The sequence below is a fragment of the Dromiciops gliroides genome, chromosome 4, assembly GCF_019393635.1.
Source record: "Dromiciops gliroides isolate mDroGli1 chromosome 4, mDroGli1.pri, whole genome shotgun sequence".
Classification (NCBI taxonomy): domain Eukaryota; kingdom Metazoa; phylum Chordata; class Mammalia; order Microbiotheria; family Microbiotheriidae; genus Dromiciops; species Dromiciops gliroides.
Genome location: NC_057864.1, coordinates 257140451 through 257149363, shown reverse-complemented (window position 1 = coordinate 257149363; position 8913 = coordinate 257140451).

Sequence of the window (8913 nt, the reverse complement as noted above, 5' to 3'; positions counted from 1 at the left end):
GTCTACCTCAGTTTCCTCATCTGCAAAATAGAAATAACTATAGCATTTACCACCTAAGGTTGTGTAAGGAGAAAATGAGATGATGTTTGTAAAGTGCTTTGCAAGCTTTAAAACGCTATATAAATGTTAGTTATTATTATTTTTATTGTTTAGTTGTTTTTCAGTCATGTCTGACTCTGTGACCCCATTTGGGGTTTTCCTGGCAAAGATCCTGGAGTAGTTTGTCATTTCCTTCTCCAACTCATTTTACAGATGAGGAAACTGAGGCAAACAGGATGAAGTGACTTGCCCAGGGTCACAAAACTAGTAAGGGTCTGAGACCAGATTTGAACTCAGGAAGAGGAATCTTCCTGACTTCCAGGCTCAGCACCCTATGCACTGTGCCACCTAATTGCCCCAGCTAATATGATGATGATGAAGATGAAGATGATGAATGATGTCTTTGAATGATTCTGAGATGTCAGGAAGCTTACAGCACTACTTCAAGAATAAGGCATTTATAGGGGCAGCTAGGTGGCGCAGTGGATAAAGCACTGGCCTTGGATTCAGGAGGACCTGAGTTCAAATCCAGCCTCAGACACTTGACACTTAACTAGCTGTGTGACCCTGGGCAAGTCACTTGACCCTCATTGTCCTGCCCCCCCCCCAAAAAAAAGCATTTACAAGTTCTCTTCCAACTCTAAAATTCTATTTAAAAACGACACATCTAGAGCTAGGTACATTAACCCCCTACACTCCCCAAGAATATCTTCCAACTATGGACCACACTCTGGGACAATCACAACTAAAGTCAAAATGCATGCCTTGTTGAGGAAGCACTTCTTTTTAGGTGCAGGTTATTAAACCATAACCTAAGTGGTTTGAATTGACTTTTATATGGGTTTGGAAAGGCTACACAGTTTTTCCATGGAAATATGATTTAAGGAGGCAGACAGAATACTGAAGCAGATTGAGTGATGGACTGGAAGTCAAGAAGCCTGGGTTCCTGTGCTGTCTCTGCTTACTCAATCATAAGAACAGCTGGCATTTAAAGAACAGACATTATCTCATTTCATCCTCACAATCACCTTGCTGGGTGTGGATATCATTGAAACTTACTGTCTTGGAGAGCCAACTGGGTCACACTAAGAGGTTGGGTAACTTGCCAGTGGAAGTGCAAATACTGTGTGTAAAAGGCAGGGTTGGACTCAAAGGCCAAGTACCTTTCTATCCACTAAATCCAACCTCTAACAGATATTATTATATCTGTATTTTATTTCTTTTGGATCCTTGATTTCATCCTGGTGAGAAACTCCTGAAGTGGAAGCTCCCTTATAAATGCCGATCCTGCACCCATTTGGCAACTTATAGTCATAGTGACCTGGGACAATGAATGAAAGGTAATTAATTGCCCAGGGTTACACAGCCAGGCAGGGGATATCACTGTTGGTGGGGCATACCCTATGAACAGCATTACTGGAAGGGCCAATGATAATGTTGCTCCCAAGGCCCAGCACCTGCTGGCCCACCCTCTCTAGCCAAAAGACTATTTACCCAACACGTGTCAGAGATAGGACCTGGAATCACATCTTCTGGACTCAGAAGAGCTAGTTCTCTATCTCGTATGCCAGACTGTTTTACCCATTCCATTCCATGATGTGTGTTTTGTTTTGTTTTGTTTTTTTTAAATCAGACCTGGGATTCCATTATTATGGGGAACGCTTAGTGTAGAAACTTTTTTTTTCCCAATGCAGACTTCTGACTGCTTTGTAATTTGTAGTCTTTGAGGCACTAAGAGGTTAATTAACTTGCCTAGGATCACATAGCCAGTCCATGATATAGGAAGGATTTGAATCTAGGTCTTCTTGATTCCCAGTCTTCTATCCACTAAACCCTGTGGTTGTTGTTCAGCCATTTTCCAGTCGTGTCTAACTGTGACCCCATTTGGTGTTGGGGTTTTTTTGGCAAACTGGAGTGGTTTGCCATTTTTTTTCCTTCTGGCTCATTTTAGAGATGAGGAAACTGAGGCAAACAGGTTAAGTGACTTGCCCAGGGTCATAGAGCTAGCTAGTAAGTGGATGAACTAAGGAATATGAGTCTTCCTAACTGTAGGTCCAGCGTCACCTGGCTGTCTCCACTAAACCTTACTGCCTCCCATATTACCTTGCACTGCATTATATCATATCATTCCATACCATACCATACCATATCATATATCACATCACATAATATGTCATGTCATATCATGTCATATATTATCTCACATCACATTACATCATATCATCATATCATATTCCATTGTATTTCATTGTATCATTACATTGCTGTTATCCCATTTTACAGATGAGGAAATAGAGGCTGACAAAAGCTCAGGAATTTTCTTGGGGTAGAACAGGTGGTAAGAATTCGAGGCAGGATTCAAACCCAGAGATCTCTCTTCCAAGCTCCAATAGGGTGTTGTTTTTTCCTCCTCACTAAACCCTGCTGTCTCTGTAACTTTAGTCAATTCTCTTACCTTTTCTGAGTCTCAGGATGATGTTTAAGGTGATCTGTAAAGAACCTTCCTGATCTCAATTCTTTGATCCTATTTTCTTCTGTCCTCACTTGAGAACCTGCACAGGTCCCACCCTGTTCCCCTATGCCAGAGATATAATCACCTAGTGTTAACTAAACAAATACTAGGTATTTTGCTTGTCTTGAGAAATGTCGATCTCAGATGAAAATGTGCCCCTTTTCTTAACACTATTCACCCTAACAGACTCCTGATTTGAGCTGTCAGCAAACTATGCCATCCTATTGGTTTAATGATGAGGGTTACATAAGATCTTTGTTTCCATGACTTTCTTCACCCGCCACCCCCCACCCCTTTGCACTAGCTATTACAGAATGGCACATTATGCTTTCCCCAAATAAGCAAGAATTTGAGAAACACCCCACGGCCACACAATTTCATTGCTTAAACTTGCAGCTGACTCATTTACCCCTTGATCACTGAGCCCTTCTTTACCAGTGTCATTAATTACACCCATCACTCATTTGTGCAACACCACACTTGACTCGTCCTGTCCTCATGGACCCTGGCTTGTGAAACAGGCATTCAATGACGTCTTCTCCTGGAGTTTTCCCCCTCTAGCAGACAGTAGGATAGGAATTAGAGGTTTCATTTTTCACAATATTCTAGCCCAATGTTGTCAGGCCTCTGATTTTCCCCCGCTTGAGACACATTTTTGGCCATCTGTTACTACTATGACAGGAAGAATATGGCTGGTGCCTGCTTCTTTGATGAGTGACCAAATATGTTCCCCATCTTTATCCTCAAAGGTAGAGATGTTCTCCTCAAAAAAAAAAATACAATCCTCCACTTCAAAATGGGGTCATACTTAAAAATAATTCCAGCTGGTTAAATTTAGGGCACTGAAAACATTCCCAAGAATATTATAAGAATGTCCCATGAGGACATTTCCATTTGATTGTGAATCGGCTGTGTTCATTCACTTTCGGCCCTATTCTTTCTCCCTTTTGACAGAGAATCATAGAACATTGAAACTTGAAGGGACTTTTAACACCATCTAGTTCTACCCCTCATTTAACAAATGAAGAAACTGAAGCTCAAAAAAGTTGAGTCAAACTATTGGCAGTCATTACTCTGACCTCTCAATCCTATTTCTCTCACTTAACACATTGATCAGGAAACTCACCACTCTTCAAGACTGAATCGGCTTTGGTACTCACACTTTATCAGTAATCTCAGTACCCTCTGCGCCTCTGAACAGAGGGCTAGAGGGCCAACAAAGAACAACTCCCCAAACCTCCATTTAAAGAAAGCTTCCGGGGCAGCTAGGTGGCGCAGTGGATAGAGCACCGGCCCTGGAGTCAGGAGAACCTGAGTTCAAATCCGGCCTCAGACACTTAACACTTACTAGCTGTGTGACCCTGGGCAAGTCACTTAACCCCAATTGCCTCACACACACACAAAAAATTATACAAAAAAAAAATAAAGAAAGCTTCAAAGCCAGTTATTTACTTTGGAATGGACTGCACCATGACACCCCCCTCCCCATAGGTACCTTCTTCCCCAGCCCTCCCTCTGCCTCAACTTCCTTTTGTGTTTTCTTCTTTCATTAGATTGTAAGCATCTTGAAGGTAGGGACTGTCTTTTTTATATTTGTCTCCCTAGTGCTTAGCATATAGTAGGTGCTTAATAAATGTTTATCCACTGACTAGTTGTATATTTGCTGGCTAAAGATGGCTGTTGCCTGACATATTCTTAGTGAGAGATGGTGAACAAAATGCTGGTGATTTCCTACAACCACCTCTTCTTGTGTCAACTTGGCTTTCCCTGGGTCCCTGACAGCCCCACTATCTTTCTTCCTTGAAATTGCACTCTGAAAAAATTGCACTCTGGTCAGTTTCCACCACATCCTTACTCTTGCCCACCCACTTTGCCTGTCTGCCACAAAGAGAGCTATTATGGCCAAACAACTCCCTAGACTCTAGGTGTACTACAGCCTAGCTGATTTCCACTTCACTCCTTTCTGGCTTATACACAGGAAAAAGCATTGAAATTATTTCATGAACCCTTAAGGCCTTGGGTTCTCAATGTGAATGCAAATTTTTCTTGCTGGCTGCAACATGAGATGCTTTACTGAAGAAGGGAGAGAAGAAAAAAACAGACATCAACTTGGCTATTTGCTATCATTGTTGGTATAAAGGCATGGTGGTTTAAGAAGATGCTATTACACTCAGTCAGTTTTTGGTCTAGGTTGTGCTAAGGTGGGCTAGCTACAGGCTGACTGGATAAGAGAGTAGAGAAAAATATAGCAACAAAGTGAGGCTGCAGATTTTCTTCTTTTTTTCTTTTTTTTTTTTGGAGGACAATGGGGGTTAAGCGACTTCCCCAGGGTCACACAGGTAGTAAGTGTCAAGTGTCTGAGGCCTGATTTGAACTCAGGTACTCCTGAATCCAGGTCTGGTGTTTTATCCACTGCACTACCTAGCTGCCACGTAAGATTTCTTCTGAATACACAGTTTAAAATGTACTCTACCAATGAACGGCAGGGCCAAGTGTTGGGAATAGAGAGAACTAAAATCTATAGCGGCTAATAATAATGATACTATATAACACCTTATAATTTTATAGCATTGTTAGTTCCAGGAGGAGTTTAGGGAATACAGTATAAGATTTGTGATCCATGATAACATTAAAAAAATTTTTTTAAAGCCTGTTACTGAACATGTTTCCAATGTCAGTTATTGGCAGAGTTTGGCTTACAGGAATTAAAGCATACCCAGATTCTAGTGCCCTGAGTTATATACAACCTTTAAGCAAGTTATTTGATCTCTTTAGCCTCAGTTTCCTCATCTATAAAATCAGGATAATAATAGGGAAAATAGGATCACAGGGTTTGAATTGTAATGACTGTTTAATCCAACACTTTCATTTTTACATAAGAGAAAAACAGACTTTAGAGAGGGGAAGTTACTTGCCCCAAAACCTTTGCTTGCCTCACAGGGTTGCTGTGAAGAAAGCTCCTTACAAACCTAATCATGTCGTATAAATGTGATCTTGTTATTAGAAGTTTAAGGCTGTAAGTTTAAGGTGTGTTGGAGCCAGCTCTGGAGAGAAAGGTACTCATACATTTTTAGTGTGAGAATTTACACCTTGGAAATAGGCAAAGGCTACAAAATCAGGGCTTGATTTTTTCTTTTGTTAAGTCTCTTAAGACTTGAGAAAGTGATGGAGGAAATGTTAATAATGTAAATTAAACTTAAAGCATGTCATGGATACATTCCCCGCCCTCCCCTTACACCCTACAAAAGCTGATTGTTAAACATTTACCAACACGTTCCTAGCTCTAAGGTGCCTTTGAGATCAAGTCCAGCCACCTAATTCTGTAGAACTGCGGACAGTACTAGGTAACCTAGCTCTCCTAACTGCTCGTTAGAACTGAGGCTCTTTTTCATTTGTGTGGATTATTGAGAGATGACTGTGATACTGTATCTTCACTGAATAGATGAAAATCTTTGGATCATCTTGGCACCTGGTTTCCTGGTGTCTCCTTGCTTCAGATAATCGAGAAAGGCTCATGTTTTTCCTTGAAGCTGACATTCTGGACTCACTGGGAATGGGGTAGAGTGCTATATTAAGCCACCAGTTTAATTGCAGGCGTTAGCTATAGGATCAGGTAGGTTGGCTTCCTAAAGTGGTAGTGGCTCTGCTAAATCATCTCTGATCCCCCAAGTCCCACATTCTGCTCTCTAGTCTCATTCCTCTATGTGGATCTGAGAAAGGTACGGTGGCGTGGCGGGAGGGGGCGGGGGTCGACGGAAGAGACAGACAAGATGAAATCCTCTCTGGGTTGGCTTCAAAGCTTCTGAGCTGTGTTCTTTCAGAGGCTCTTCCGGGCTGAGGTCTTTTCCAAAGGTACTTCAGCCTCAAGTCCCTTTTGCTTCTTGGAAAAAAAGCAAACAGTGCTGGTCCCCCAGGGCTGTTTTTCCTCAGCCCCCGCTACAAGCCCCAGTGGTGTTTCCCAAAGGGAGGGCCATCCTCTCCCAGTGCTCCTTGAGATTGAGAGATATCTTTGTCCAGGGTACTTTCTTTCTCCAGGTACCTACAGGATGGAGTGATTTATTTGGTACTACCTAAACCGTGCCTTTAGGCAAACACACTTCAAGAAAGTACTTGGGCCCAGAGCATTCCAGCATCCGTGGGGGGCGGGGGTGGGGGGAAGAACTGTTACTGCCTCTTAAGTCTACCATTCAGTTAATTCGGGCCTCTATAAAAGTGAAATCGTAGTGCTTTAGGGACTGGGATATTGTCAAGTCACTCCAGCAAGCCCTTTTGACTGGCCCTTCTGCACAACCTCCACAACCACAAACTGGGCTAGAAGGAGAATTTTCCAAGTGTTAGAGAACTCCAAGAATGCCTGCCCCTCTACCCCTTAAAATACACACACAATCTCAGTTACTCCGGCAGCAGCTCTCTGTAGCCGATGACCTCATGCTTAAAGATCCCAATATAGCTTCCCCCCACCCAGTCCACACCCAACACCCATGTGGCTGGGGAAGGGGAAGGGGAGAGGAGAAAAGGGAGAGGTGGTTGGATGAGCTTGGCTGCCATTTGTCGTTACATAATATTGGGGTGGGTGAAAAAAAGGAATCCCTCTATCCGCTCCCTTCCCCCGGCATCCCCCTCAGAAACCTTTTAATTGTCTCACTGAATTACAGAAACCTACTGTAAGTTTCCCCTTTGGAAATAACGCGGCACGTCTGGTCGGCCCTCCAGGAAAGGGACCTCAAATCTGGCTTGCAGACAAGGCATTTGTCTGATGAGCCCGTTAAAAAAAATATTTCTCTGTCAGGGAATCCAAGAAATATTGAAAGGAAATGGGACACAGACTCTAGGACCAAGTCACACACCTGGGCATACCCGCTCCGGCTCACACTAACTTCAGGACCATATTGTGGCTTTTTTTTTTTTTTTGGCAGAGAGTTTGCCAGCTAGGGGAGATGTTTTAACCCGTTAGTGGCTTTTCATTTTTCCACTCCGCCTATTTCGCAGCCCGCTTTGGCTCAGAGTTTGGGTGCAGCAGCTTCCCCCGCAGAGTAGGAGGAGGAGAAGGAGAAGGAGAAGGAGAAGGAGGAGGAGGAGCGGGAGGAGGGGGGGGGGAGGAGGAGAAGGAGGAGACTGGGAGGAGGAGGAGGAGGAGACTGGGAAGAGGAGGAGGTAGAGGAGGAGACCGGGAGGAGAGGGTTTAGTTTTTGGACCAATACTAACCCAGCTCGGGCTGCCTCCTTTTTCAGTCCCCTCCTCCCTTACACCACGTTACACAGTCATGGCGTGTGAGGAGGGGCGTACTCCAGCGGCTGCACCCCATGCACTCCCTCCCTTTCTTAAGCGCTGCCCCCAGCCCCTCTCTCCTAGGCAACCTCCCTCCCTAGCCTCCTTCCGAGGGCCTGAGACCCCTCCCTAGAGATCTACATTTTCTACGACGTCTGGAGCCTGGGCCACCCTCCCCCCATCCTCCTTGCTCATAGGGGGATGCGCTTGCCCTGAACCTTTTAGCCCGCTGCCTTTTTCTGGGAGCCCGAGCTAGGTCCCCAAACCTAAAGAAGGAGGAGGTGGGGGGAGCTGGTGGAGGAAGACGTTCCCTCCCCCCCATTGCTCCAGCTTACAGTCGAGAAATTGTAACAAATCAGACTTCAATTTAATGATGAGTGAATTCCAGTAAATGGGGTTGCTGGAGAAGGCGGACGGTCCAAGCATAGCAAGACACGCTCCCATACAGGTCTGGATCTAGGGGGTAGCGCCCAGGACATACCCACGCTCCCTCCTCCAGGCCCCTACTAGCAGAAGCATTGAAGGGCGGAGAGAGTGGGGGAGGGGAGGGGGTTCCACTACAGCTTGGCTTGACAGGTCTTCGGCTGGGCGGCCAAGGTACCTGCCCTGCAGTCCCTACCTCCCTTGGCATTGGACTTGAGCCCCTCCCCCATCCCCTGCACCTCCCTGCTCCCCCGGATCCCTGGAGAGGGGCGAGCTTTAGCCGGATAAATCAGTAAATAACAAAGCTCTAGTCTGAAGGATGCAAACAATGAGGCCGGTCCCCCGGGCTGCTTGGGCTGCTGGGCTGGCGGGGAGAGGCTGGGGCGCTGGACACCTTACTTCCTGCTTTCTCTGCCTGGGGCCAGACCCATCTCAGCGGAGGGATATCTCCACGCTTGCCCTCTCCTCTCCCCCCCCCCCGTTCCCTCCTCCTTGTTCTGCTTCTCCTTTCCCTCCTCCCCTCCCCTTTTCTCCTTTTGCAAGAAAATAATTTGACAGTCGATTTGCTGACAGGGGAGGAATTTGCATCCTTGGATTAAAAAAAATAAAATTTAAAAAAAGCGAGAGGAGCTTGGGAACGGTTGCTAGGGGTGGGTAATGGGAGCGAGGAC